Raw genomic sequence first — 14,487 nt, 5'->3', positions numbered from 1 at the left:
TTATATTACAGGTAGCAATAACTGTTCATTTTCCTTTTGATACAATTAATAAGTGGGGATGGGTGTGACCTGTCCACCTATATGATAAATGAATTGTATTGATCTAACCAGCTCTGGGTACTATTTTCTGAGTGATGCACTGCGATCATCTTCCAGTCTTGTAGGCATCCCCTGCCTGTAGATCAAGCTTCTTCCATCTGTATTGTATATGCATTTACTTAATTTATATTTTTAAAGAAACCCAAAAGAGACAAATAACTATACATTGCAACAGATTGCTAGGCAACATCGCACACCTAATTGGCTCGCACAGTGGCATGTTATTAACCATATGCTGCAAGTCTTAATAATTCCTGTAATTAACACTTTTCCATTTCCTTAACATACACCTAAGGCATAATACGTACTGCTATGGCGCACAATCCATTGCACAACATTGTTTGTAGAGTTTAATGGATGCTGTACTCTTTGGTCCACATATGTGTAACACCCCTATCTAAAGCAAGAAACACGAACAAGTGCTGCATAGACAGTCTACAGGACTACATATCCCAGCATGCCTCAGAGCTGAGGACCTGGCTGGGGCTTTAATCCACCAATGATAAGAAAGGGCGCAAAATGTTTGAGGACCACACTGCTGGACTATAAAAAAGGGAGAGAAGTGTGTGCATGCGGGGGAAAAACTGCTGACTGCTGCCTACTGCTGTACCTGCTCTGCGTGGGAGAGCTGCCAGAGGGGAGAGACATCTGCAGGGATCCTGCCCCAGGGGAAGCTGCTACTGGGAGAAGCTGACCCTGCTATCCCAGTCCTAGACTAGCACCTGTAAAAGAGCTATCAGTGCTAGCCAGAAAGGGAGCAGGGGGAAATGGCCTGCGGTTGGTGGGAGAGTCCTAGGCTGACATGCTGCAAAGAGGCCCAGGTGATTTCAGCTGCTAGAGAACAGAGCTGCCTGCATCCCATCTGAGGTCTGTTACTAAAGGTGATACAGAGTTTGGAGCACAGACTGTGAGTAACCTGCAACACCACACACTATTGGGGAACTGTGTATTATCAAACAATGGGAGCTAATCCATCTGTTGCTGAACTATACACTCTGCCAAGTCATTTCTCACCTGGGAGGAGAGTGTTTCTTCACTAAGTTTATAAAGTTATACTGCTAACCGACAGAGGAAAGGATCAGTGCTATTGGCCAATAAGCTAAACTCAATAAGGGCCCCAACGTGCACAAATCATCTGGGACTGTGACAGGGAAATTAAGTTACAACATTTAGCACAAATATTTTCTGCATACTTTGTATTAGCAATTTAAATGGTGTCATTGTTGGTTGGTGTATTGTTATACATATATATCTTGCTTTAATATTTTAAATCATAGTCGAATCCCTGCTGATTATTTGTTACGCTTAATAAAGAAAAGGGATATCACTGTTTATCATTATTGTGGTCCGTTCAATGGGGTGTCACTGAGTGTGCTGGAGTTACCCATATATATATTAGTCTCACTCAAGGGTGTGCTACATTTGGGGGCTCGTCCGGGATCATCTCCACCCACGTCACTGACTCCGCCCCTTTTCACCAGTTGTATAGCATCCTGCCATAAGAAGCGAAGATGGAGCCGCAAGCCGTGCTAGAGTGGTGTCAGGACCGTCAGGCAAACCCCACATATTGCCTAGCTCTGATAATAGCAGAGGCAAACTTAAATTCAAGGCAGATTTACCAGTTAATGGATGAAATGTCACCTTTTGGCCGCTGCCTAATAGTTGATAGGAAAACAGATAACAAGGATGTAAAGACATGCATTTTGCTGCAAATGGAGGATCCTATAAATCCTGATGATGTCCCATTCATGATGACATTCGGCAGTGAGAAATATCAGTGTAACTTGATTTTACCTGCTTCACCAGTTTCAGTTATCACATCAGACGGAGATGTTGAACATCCAGCAGCCGGAAACAAAGAAGTTAACAACCCATCCCTCGCAGCAAATCCATGTGGGCCCTCTGCTGCCATCGGGGCAGATATCCTTACTGCACTAGGAAACTTAGTAGAGAAGTGTGTTCGCCTATACAGCCTCACAGCGGGTTTGGATACAGAAAACTACACTTTTTCTCAGGAAAACAACCCACGCCAGAAGGGGAAGATGACTTTGAAGCCTGGATGGATCAAGCCATCCAAGCCCTGGAAGAATGGGATGTTCCAGAATCACAGAAGAAACAGAGAATCACCGAGAGTTTGATGGGTCCAGCTGCGGATGTAATTCGGGCCCTGAAGCAGAGCAAAAGGGATTGTTGTGCCACTGATTACTTGCAAGCTTTGCATGATGTGTATGGCCGAACTGAGAATGTGGCTGAGCTCATGTATCAGTTTGAACACACCTACCAAGAGAAAGATGAAAGGATGTCCGATTATATCCCACGGCTAGAGAAGATACTCCACCACATAATATTAAAGAAAGGAATGGATCCCTATATGGCTGACCAGCTTAGAGTAAAGCAAATCTTGAAAGGAGCTCAACCGAATGATCCCATCATGTGGAAACTAAGGATACCAAAGGAAGACTGTGCAGTCCCCACTTACCCCCAACTAATCAAACAAGTCCGGGAGGAAGAGGCCCTTATGGAAGCTAAGTTACTGCCTACCAGTAAAAGCATGACTTCAAATAAGGTGAAACCAGGAGGGGAAGCCACCCGAATTGTTCAAGCGAGTACTGGAGTTATAGCCCCAGAGCAAAGTGAGATTCACAACCGGTTGGATGCTCTGAGCGAGATGGTTGAAAGGATAGCCAAAATTCAACTGGCTGCATTAGAAAAGGACACTAAGTGCAGGTCAGATATTGTATGCTGTGAGAAGCCTACCTCTAGCCAGGCTCAAGATTTCCATCTTACATATGAGAATACCCCAGCACCTGGGCCCCCTCAACTAAATAAGACAAAAGGAGTACTGGGGTTCTGTCATCGGTGTGGTGAAGATGGCCATTACAAGAGGCAGTGCCGAAATGCTGAAAATGCCCAGAAGGTAGTAGCAAAACTTCTGGCTAAAGAGAGAGGGAAGGCTCAGGGAAAACTTCAGAGGGCCCCAGTGAAGGAGCAAACTGGAAGCCCGCCTAAGAGAAGCTCCAATAGATTTAAACAATGGGTAGACAATGGCGAGGAGGCCTCCAAAACCCAAGCAAGACAGGTGCCAACTGAAGGTGCACTATACCATACCAGTATGGAAAAGTTCAAAGGACAATTTCCTCCCCGTACCCAGAAAGGGGTTAGAGAAGCTTGCACATGGTGGGGACCCGAATTGCCTAAAGGGTTGGCAGGTCCATCTCCAGTGGTTCCAGTCCAGATTGAAGGAATCTACGGAGATGCTCTATTAGACAGTGGGGCTCAAGTGACTATACTATTTCAGGATTTTTACAAGAAATACCTGAGCTACATCCCTTTGGAAAAAATAGAAAACCTTGAATTATGGGGCCTAGGTGATACAAAGTTCCCTTATGATGGCTATATTAATATTAAGTTGGAATTTCCGCCTTCAGTGACCGGATCTAAAGAGGCTGTTGAAGCATTGGCTTTAGTGTGCCCTAGACCAGGGGGATCTAAGACTTCCATAGTGGTAGGCACCAACACTGATCTGATAAGGCGAATGCTTGCTGGCCTGTTGGACTCAAGACAAAGACTGGATTTTAAGAAAGTTAACATTCACCCCATGCTGCAGTCCGTACTGGTCTCCAGGCACAAACAGAAGCGGGAACCAAAAGAATGTGTGGGAAATGTATGGTTTATACAGAGAAGAGAGCAAGTAATACCCCCTGGGCAAATAAAATTTTTGAATGCTCGGGTAAAGATGCGCTGGGAGGACTCAGTCCCTGACCTCATGATTGAAGGGGAACAAGGTGCTGATTTGCCTCTTGGAGTTGAACTTATTTCAGAAGCTTTGCCGGCGGAATGCTTAAGGCGAAAAAAGGGAAACATAAGAGTAGGCCTCAAGAATACGACCAGTGTACCAGCTATACTACGTCCCCATGCCCTGCTGGGTAGAGTCCATTCAGTTTGCCCTATCACTGACACTGACCTAACTTCAGATGCCTGGGAGTTAAAGCCAGAAGATTTCAAAGTTGGTGACTCACCTATCCCAGAAGATTGGAGAAACCGATTGCAGATTCAGCTGCTTAAAAAAAGTCAAGTGTTCTCCAGAAGTGACCTGGATATGGGCTGCTCTAATAGCACTCAACACAGGATTCGTCTCAAGGAAGATAGACCCTTCAGAGAGAGGTCTCGGCGCATAGCTCCAGGTGACCTTGAAGATTTAAGGAAACATCTAGAAGAGCTGAAGACAGCAGGGATCATCAAGGCATCAAGAAGCCCATATGCTTCTCCGATCGTGGTGGTGCGTAAAAAGAATGGGTCCATTCGAATGTGTGTGGATTACCGAACTCTGAATCAGCGCACCATACCAGACCAATACACTACCCCTCGGATAGAGGAGGTCCTGAATTGTCTTGTAGGAAGCAAGTGGTTTAGTGTATTGGACCTTAGAAGTGGATATTACCAAATACCAATGCATCCAGATGATAAAGAGAAAACTGCTTTTATATGCCCTCTTGGATTCTATGAATTTGAACGGATGCCGCAAGGTATCTGTGGGGCACCCGCCACCTTCCAAAGGCTTATGGAGCATACTGTGGGAGACATGCACCTACTAGAAGTGTTAGTGTACCTGGATGATTTAATTGTATTTGGAAGAACTTTGGAAGAACATGAAGAAAGGTTGATGAAAGTTCTTGATCGGCTCCAGAAGGAAGGCCTGAAGCTATCACTTGATAAATGTCAATTTTGTCAACCTTCCGTGACCTACATAGGACATGTGGTGTCTGCAGCTGGAATTTCTACTGATCCCAGTAAAATAGAGGCTGTGTCCACCTGGCCAGAACCCAGAACCTCTACTGAGTTACGTTCTTTTCTTGGATTCTGCGGATATTACAGACGATTTGTAGAAGGGTTCTCCAGAGTGGCTAAACCTCTCAATCAGCTCCTGCAGATCGACACAGATCAAGAGAGTGAAGACAAACCCAGGTCGATAAGAAAATCAACCACTCCGGGGTGGACCAAGGAATCCATAGAGGACAAGTGGACAGAAGAATGTGACCGAGCATTTAATCAGTTAAAATATTGCCTCACTCATGCCCCAGTTCTGGCTTATGCTGATCCCAGTAAGCCATATACCCTTCACATCGATGCCAGTAGAGACGGCTTAGGAGGTGTGTTATACCAAGAGCATGAAAAATTGTTGAGGCCAGTTGCATTTATCAGCAGAAGCTTATCCCCCGCAGAAAAGAATTATCCTGCGCATAAGCTAGAGTTCCTTGCATTAAAATGGGCAGTGGTTGATAAACTCCATGACTACTTGTATGGCACTGAATTTGAGGTCCAAACAGACAACAACCCTCTAACGTATATCTTAACAACGGCTAAACTGGATGCAACAGGGCACAGATGGCTAGCTGCCTTAGCTAATTATACATTTAGCCTACGCTACCGTCCAGGTCGCAGTAACGGAGATGCTGATGGGTTGTCCAGACGACCCCATGAGACCCTGCACCCTGATGACGAATGGGTTGAAATTCCAGCTCCAGGTGTAAAGACTGTGTGTTCAGCAGTGTCCTATGAATGTCGAACAGGTAGCATGGCTGAGAACATAGGCCTCAAGCTGGAGGGAGTTCCGTTACTCTACTGCAATATTACCTCTATTCAGGCTACCTCACTACCACCTCTCTCTAAAGAAGATATAATGAGGGATCAAAGAGATGACCTTCTTTGTAAAGTAGCCATGGAAGCTCTTAAAAAGAGACAAGTAGAAGTACTGCTGACTCTCATCCCCTTGCTAAACTTTTGATAAAGGAATGGGAAAAACTAACATTGAGAGATGGAATGGTCTATAGAAGGGCTCCCAATAAACAAAACCAAGAGAAATGGCAGTTACTGCTTCCACAAAAACATAGAGAAAGTGTCCTTGTGTCGTTACATGATGAACATGGTCATTTGGGCTATGAAAAGACTTTAGGACTAGTAAGAGACCGTTTCTACTGGCCTTGCATGAAGCAAGATGTGGAAGATTACTGCAGGTCCTGTTTGCGGTGTATACAGAGAAAGACTTTACCAACCCGGAATGCCCCTATGGGTCACATTGAAAGTCAAGGGCCCATCGACCTTGTGTGTATTGACTTTTTATCACTTGAACCAGATAAAGGTGGCATCAGCAACATCCTAGTAATCACAGATCATTTCACTAGGTATGCTCAAGCATTTCCAACTAAAGATCAACGGGCTATCACAGTAGCTAAAGTGCTCGTTGAAAAATTCTTTGTTCATTATGGGCTACCACATAGAATACATTCGGATCAAGGCAGAGACTTTGAAAGTAAACTTGTCCATGAATTGTTACTGCTACTGGGAGTGCATAAATCCAGAACAACTCCGTACCACCCACAGGGGGACCCACAGCCTGAAAGGTTTAACAGAACTTTGTTAGATATGCTGGGTACCCTAACTTCAGAACAGAAAACACATTGGAGCCATCATGTGGCCACCCTAGTACATGCATACAATAGCACTAAGCATGATGCCACAGGCTACTCACCTTACTTCTTAATGTTTGGACGTGAAGCTAGACTTCCTATAGATATGGCCTTTGGAGTTACTGCGGATGATACCCCTGTTAAATCACACCAAAGTTATGTGGAGAGACTAAAAAGAAACTTGCAACAGGCCTTTGAGAAGGCTCAAGTAGCATCAGGGAATAGAAATCAGCAGAATAAAGCCCGGTATGACCAGAAAGTGAAATTCCATGATTTACAGCCTGGAGACAGAGTTCTCCTAAGAAATCTGGGGCTACCAGGAAAACACAAACTAGCTGACAGATGGGGATCGCAACCTTATATAATTTGTGCTCAACTTCCAAACATTCCGGTATATCAGATCAGGCCTGAAGGAAAGAATCATCCTATTAAAACATGGCATAGGAACCATCTACTTCCTATTGGCCCAACAGTAAGAGAGCCTAGATCCGTAGATGATACACCTCCCAAAAACACCAGACCCAGAAGGTCAAAGAGAATTCAGAGTCAAACTCCTACTGTACCTAGGGCTGACTGTCGCATCTACTCAAGTGAAGATGAATCTGAAGAAGAGGAATGGGGTTTAAACTATTTCTTCTATGAAACAGACTCAGAGAGACCTGCTTTAAATAGTGAGGAACCCACTACAGAATTAAATGTAAATGCTCCAGAGTTTATTCCAGAAAATCCTGAGTTAATTGAAAATATAGATGATGTACCTTCCCAGGTGTCAGAGGTTGCTCCTGACACATCTATCACAAATGGAAACGAATCTGTACATGAACTGTCAGACAACCTACCGCCTACACTAGAGACTGATACTGATGTTGGCTCCAGAGTTGTCTGTGATGAAGAACATATAGAGTCAAGAGTGTTTAACACAAGAGAACCCAGAGTAATCAGACCACCTCAAAGGCTTACTTATGATTCTCTGGGCAATAGTACAGAAAAGACTGTGATTGTGGCCCATAGAAATGCCTACGCCCATGTTCCCTCTACTGCACACTCTTCAGGTGACATCCCAACTCAGTGTAGATCTGTGGTGTATTTTCAATGTCCTTACTTGGTAGATATACAAATTTGAGTTATGTTACTTATACATGTATGTACCTGTCATATATTATGCATTGCTAATTATGCTCAGAGGTTGCTCTTGAGAGGACTCAAGATTTGTGGTGGGGGGAGAGTGTAACACCCCTATCTAAAGCAAGAAACACGAACAAGTGCTGCATAGACAGTCTACAGGACTACATATCCCAGCATGCCTCAGAGCTGAGGACCTGGCTGGGGCTTTAATCCACCAATGATAAGAAAGGGCGCAAAATGTTTGAGGACCACACTGCTGGACTATAAAAAAGGGAGAGAAGTGTGTGCCTGCGGGGGAAAAACTGCTGACTGCTGCCTACTGCTGTACCTGCTCTGCGTGGGAGAGCTGCCAGAGGGGAGAGACATCTGCAGGGATCCTGCCCCAGGGGAAGCTGCTACTGGGAGAAGCTGACCCTGCTATCCCAGTCCTAGACTAGCACCTGTAAAAGAGCTATCAGTGCTAGCCAGAAAGGGAGCAGGGGGAAATGGCCTGCGGTTGGTGGGAGAGTCCTAGGCTGACATGCTGCAAAGAGGCCCAGGTGATTTCAGCTGCTAGAGAACAGAGCTGCCTGCATCCCATCTGAGGTCTGTTACTAAAGGTGATACAGAGTTTGGAGCACAGACTGTGAGTAACCTGCAACACCACACACTATTGGGGAACTGTGTATTATCAAACAATAGGAGCTAATCCATCTGTTGCTGAACTATACACTCTGCCAAGTCATTTCTCACCTGGGAGGAGAGTGTTTCTTCACTAAGTTTATAAAGTTATACTGCTAACCGACAGAGGAAAGGATCAGTGCTATTGGCCAATAAGCTAAACTCAATAAGGGCCCCAACGTGCACAAATCATCTGGGACTGTGACAGGGAAATTAAGTTACAACATTTAGCACATATATTTTCTGCATACTTTGTATTAGCAATTTAAATGGTGTCATTGTTGGTTGGTGTATTGTTATACATATATATCTTGCTTTAATATTTTAAATCATAGTCGAATCCCTGCTGATTATTTGTTACGCTTAATAAAGAAAAGGGATATCACTGTTTATCATTATTGTGGTCCGTTCAATGGGGTGTCACTGAGTGTGCTGGAGTTACCCATATATATATTAGTCTCACTCAAGGGTGTGCTACATATGTTAACCGTTCATCATAGGGCAGAGAAAACCTGTGTGATGGAGATATGGCAGCTTCCCAACAAACATTAAGGGGCAGATTCATTAAGGGTCGAATTTCGAAGTTAAAAATACTTCGAAATTCGACCCTCGAATTGAAATCCTTCGACTTCGAATATCGAAGTCGAAGGATTTAGCGCTAATCCTGCGATCGATCGATCGAAGGATTTTTCGTTCGATCGAACGATTAAATCCTTCGAATCGAACGATTCGAACGATTTTAATCCAACGATCGAAGGAAAATCCTTCGATCAAAAAAGGGTTAGCAAACCTATGGGGACCTTCCCCATAGGCTAACATTGACTTCGGTAGGTTTTATCTGCCGAAGTAGGGGGTCGAAGTTTTTTTTAAAGGGAAAGTACTTCGACTATCGAATGGTCGAATAGTCGAACGATTTTTACTTCGATTCGTTCGATTTCGTTCGAATTCGAACAAATTTAACCAATTCGATGGTCGAAGTACCCAAAAAATACTTCGAAATTCGAATTTTTTTCATTCGAATCCTTCACTCGAAGTTAGTGAATCTGCCCCTAAATAAACCCAATAGGCTGGTTTTGCTTCCAATAAGGATTAATGATATATTTGTTTGGATCCAGTACAAGGTACTGTTTTATTATCACAAAGAAAAGGGAAATTCAGAAATTTCTGGATAATGAGTTTCCAGATAACAGATCCCATACATGTATGATGTAGAGAGATAAGGTGGCCATAGCCGTAGAGATCCTCCGTAGAGATGACTTGGGGCAGCTGTGAATTTGACAATATGTCTAGCCCCATGTTAGATTTCAAATTTGAATATAAAAAAATCTGTTTGCTCTTTTGAGAAATGGATTTCAGTGCAGAATTCTGCTGGAGCAGCACTATTAACTGATTCATTTTGAAAAAAAATTTTTTCCCATGACAGGATCCCTTTAAACAAAACAGGGATTGTTTGTCCATATATTGCAATATATTTAAGATGGGCAACTACGTCAAAGTCATCCCATATCTGGCCAGTCCTACGCTTAATTTTCATCCGATTCAATAAGAATTCTATTGCTTCATTATACATTTTACAAAGGGACTAAGTTTTACCTGCAACTTACTTGCTGCTTTCAAAGTAAGCAGCTAGTAAGTTGCAGGTAAAACTTAGTCCTTTTTTATGGGTTTATTGAATGATTAACTCATTTTTAGCAGACATAAGGTATCAAGATCCAAAATATGGAAAGACCCTATATCTGGAAAACCCAGGCATTCTGGAGAACAGGTTGCTATAATTAGTAGAACACAATTCATGGCTTAGGCATAGCAGACATTTCCATGTTAGGGCTCTATTCTGGGAGCTGCAGTACAGGTATGGGATCTGTTATCCAGAAACCCAGAAAACTCAGAAATATAGGAAGGCCATCTTCTATAGACTCCATTTTATCCAAGTAATCCAATTTTTTTTTTTTAATTATTTCCTTTTTTTCTATAATAATAAAACAGTACATTGTACTTGACACAAACTAAGATATAATTTATCCTTATTGAAAGCAAAACCAATCTATTTGGGTTATTTAATGTTTATATTATTTTCTGGTAAACGCAAGGAATGAAGATTACTGAAAGTTCCATTATCCGGAAAACTTCAGGTCCAAAGCATTCTACATAACAGGTCCCATACCTGTGCAACAAAATCCAGTAGAGAAACAAGTTATTTCTCTAAGGGATAGACACTTTTAAGGTGAGGCAAACCGATTTCCTGCATAAACATAATATTACTGTACAACAGTGGAGCAGCAATCAAGAATAAATTGCATGTTTGGTGCTTCAAAGGGAGAGGCAAATACGGTAGAATGTGTATTTTGATGTATTAAGCAGCAGCTAGAGAAGGATCTGTATCTAAATGTGATTTAGCCTGGTATTACATACCATACGGCAGGGTTAAGTACTCACTTGGAATCAGACTCCTTTGGGGGCATCCTTTTCTCAGTCAGGCATTAGAGAGCGGAATTCAAAACTCATGCTAAATAATAGTGTAAGAGATACAGGGCATCACTTTAGTTACAGTGCAGGAAAATGTGAGTCTGTATAAGTGCCAAAATGGTAGCATTTAGTAGCAATATAATATCACCTAGCACATCTATGACTTTGTGCCTAAGTGAGCCAATCTGGCCAGTTACGCCTCGCCAGAAATTCGCAAAATGGCGAAGAATTTCGCTCATCACTAGTTGTTCCTACTTATTGTCACTTAGATTACATTGGCAGTGCTTAATGGACAAGGGAACCCTGGCCATTCAATATACATGAACAGATATGGAATCTGCTATCCAGAATGTTCGGGACCTAGAGTTTTCCAGACAAGGGATATTTCCATAATTTGGATCTCCATTACATAAGTCTACTAAAATATATTTTAAACATTTAATAAACACAATAGGATTGTTTTGGCTCCAATAAGGATTAATGATATCTTAGTTGGCATCAAGTACAAGCTAATGTTTTATTATTATTATTGGGAAAGAGAAAATCATTTATAAAATTTTAATTATTTGCTTACAAGGGAGTCTATGGGGCCTTCCTATAATTCAGAACTTTCTGGATAATGGGTTTCTTTACGAAGCACATGTGAGATCAGTATTAAAGGATCATTTATTTGCTATACTGAAAATATTATTGTTCATAATAAAATTGGATTGCACTGCAGGGTGACCATGTAAAGATGCCAGTCAGGTACCAGTGCAGACCATGATCCTTTGGCACCAATGTTCCTGTTAAGCTTTGAGCTTGTGTGCTCGCACACACATTTTGAGGAACATTTTGCATTTATTTGGACCTCAGCACACAGTTTTTAGAAATTAGAGGAAACATTGGCACCATTGCTTTTATTAGGGTGACTTATCGGGATTAAGTCCAACTGCCTAAATAACTAAACAACTGATATATATATGGTACAAGATTTCTATGATGATCATTTCTTGGATGTATATGTTCTGAAAACTGTATGAAAACATAATAATGAATGAATGTTATGTTGAGTGTACATAACTGAGGGATATGTAAAAGTCGGTTAATTAAAGGGATACTGTCGTGGGAAAACATGTTTTTTCCAAAACACATCAGTTAATAGTGCTGCTTCAGCAGAATTATGCACTGAAATCCATTTTTAAAAAGAGCAAACAGATTTTTTTATATTCAATTTTAAAATCTGACATGGGGCTAGACATTTTGTCAGTTTCCCAGCTGCCCCAGTCATGTGACTTGTGCCTGCACTTTAGGATGGAATTATTTTCTGGCAGGCTGTTATTTCTCCTACTCAATGTAAATGAATGTGTCTCAGTGGGACTTGGCTTTTACTATTAAGTGCTGTTCTGATATCTACCAGGCAGCTGTTATCTTGTGTTAGGGAGCTGCTACCTTCCCATTGTTCTGTTGTTAGGCTGCTGGGGGGGGGGAGAGGGGGTGATATCACTCCAACTTGCTGTACAGCAGTAAAGAATGATTGAAGTTTATCAGATCACAAGTCACATGACTGGAGACAGCTGGGAAATTGACAATATGTCTAGCCCCATGTCAGATTTCAAAATTGAATATAACAAAATCTGTTTGCTCTTTTGAAAAATGGATTTCAGTGCAGAATTCTGCTGGAGCAGCCCTATTAACTGATGCATTTTGAAAAAAACATGTTTTCCCATGACAGTATTCCTTTAATGTGTGAGTGTGTTTGTTAAAAAATCTTACAGTGTAACGTGATAAAACGGCCACTAGACAGTGTCGGAACTACCGGGGGAGCAGGGGGTACGAGTGGGCCAGGGCCCGCACCCCCTCAGGGCCCCCGGCAGTCCGTGCTCCACTGAGAAATGCGGGCTAATGCGGCGGTACGGAGGGGGGCGGGGTCCGGCTGCGCGTCACGCACCAGGGCCTGCCCCCCTCAATGAACGCTACTGCCACTAGATATTATAAGTAGGGATGTAATACAACCCCCCCACCAACACCACCACTAGTTAGCTGGTGAGTTTTAGAGGTATAAAAAGAGGCCACACCCTGGTTTTTATGTCTTTGATGGGAGGAAGCAGTCAGGAATGGAAGATTGGAAGAAAAGAGAACTGAAAGGAAGGAGTAGAAACAGGCTGAGAGTAGGTAAGGGGAAGTAAAGCAGGCACCAGTGTCTGAGTTAGGAAAGCAAGCAGGGGCTGCCTAATGCCCCAACAAGGAGGGTAGTGGGGATAGTACCCCCAGTGGATATTCCACAAGATAGGGACCCCAGAGGAAGGGTTTAGGTCAGAATAAGGGATGATGGGCTTCGGGCCAGAGGTCTGCCAGCAGTAAAAGGCCTGGTCGGAATAGTAAATGGGTACCACAGGGATTACCGAATTACTGAGACAGGTGGGGAACAGGATTCCTGGTCACTGGAGACCAGCGTGAGTACCCAATTGAGCCGTCCAATTGTAACCCTCTGCAGGCCTGGACTGGCAATCTGTGGGTTCTGGCAAATGCCAGAGGGGCTGCTATAAGGTGCCATAGAAAGCCAGTATTTAGTGGGCTGGTGTGGGCTGTTTGGGCCTCTGTGTACCTGAAATGGCAGGGCCTATTTTAATTCTCAGTCCGGATCTGACCCTCTGGGATAAAAGAGTAAATCTGAAATGCCTGTGTGGATTTACAGAATGTTGGGTGTATGTTCCTGTGAAATTCAGATCTGAATGGAAAAGTGAATAACTTGTTGGAAATAAAACTCCTGATTGTTTTCCTGTTTGCTTGGACTCTGTGTCCACGGCCGGAACTAGGGGTAGGCAGAGTAGGCACATGCCAAGGGCGCAAAGCTGGTCGGGGCGCCAGGCACGTACCTGCTCTGACGCCTATCCAATTGTCCGGTCCCGTCTCTCCCTGACTGCCACGAATATTTTTTTGTAATAATGCGCTTCTGCGCATGTGCGCACATACTTTCGCGCATGCGTGCTCGAGCACACGTAATTTGGGATTTGGAAATCCAGACTGGAACTTTTCACACAGGCATGCCCTTCCAAAAACCGTGCTGTCCGGGTGAAATCAGGTGGCAACCCTACTTCCCAGCTGCTTTCTTACCCTTTCCGGGGCAAGTGGCTGGGGAGCAGTGATCGCACACTAGCAGATGGGCAGGTGCTGGGAGGCCTGGGTAGGGCACTGTGGTTACCTTGCTGCTGAAGCGCATGCCAGCAATAAATGTTTCAAAGTATAACAGTAAGCACATTTTACAGTCTTGTTGCATTATAAGTAAGTGGACCACACACACACACTTTTGTCCCATGCCCAACTCACTTCATATTGCCTCTTATATGAAAATACAGTGGTTAAATACTTCTTAAACAACAGTACTAAAGTACTGTTTAAGTAGTTAAAATAAAATTTCACAGACCTCCTTTACTTCCATATTCCCTGCAGAAGAGATAACCATCGTACAGTTCCAGTATATACAAGTATATAAGGCAAGTAACAGAAGTCAGCTGCAGGGCTGAGATTACTGAGGGAACGTTTTTTTCAGCTGGTGATAACCATATATTTTTCCTTAGTTTGAGCTGGGAAATAATTATTCGTCCTCAGACAGCTGTGACCAGCGAGTGGTAAAAACGCATTACGCAATGCTGTAATTACGCAGTAATCATGTCTCATTATATCAGCC

This window comes from Xenopus laevis, chromosome 5S (assembly GCF_017654675.1).
Source record: "Xenopus laevis strain J_2021 chromosome 5S, Xenopus_laevis_v10.1, whole genome shotgun sequence".
NCBI classification, from domain to species: domain Eukaryota; kingdom Metazoa; phylum Chordata; class Amphibia; order Anura; family Pipidae; genus Xenopus; species Xenopus laevis.
This window is presented reverse-complemented; position numbering follows the sequence as displayed.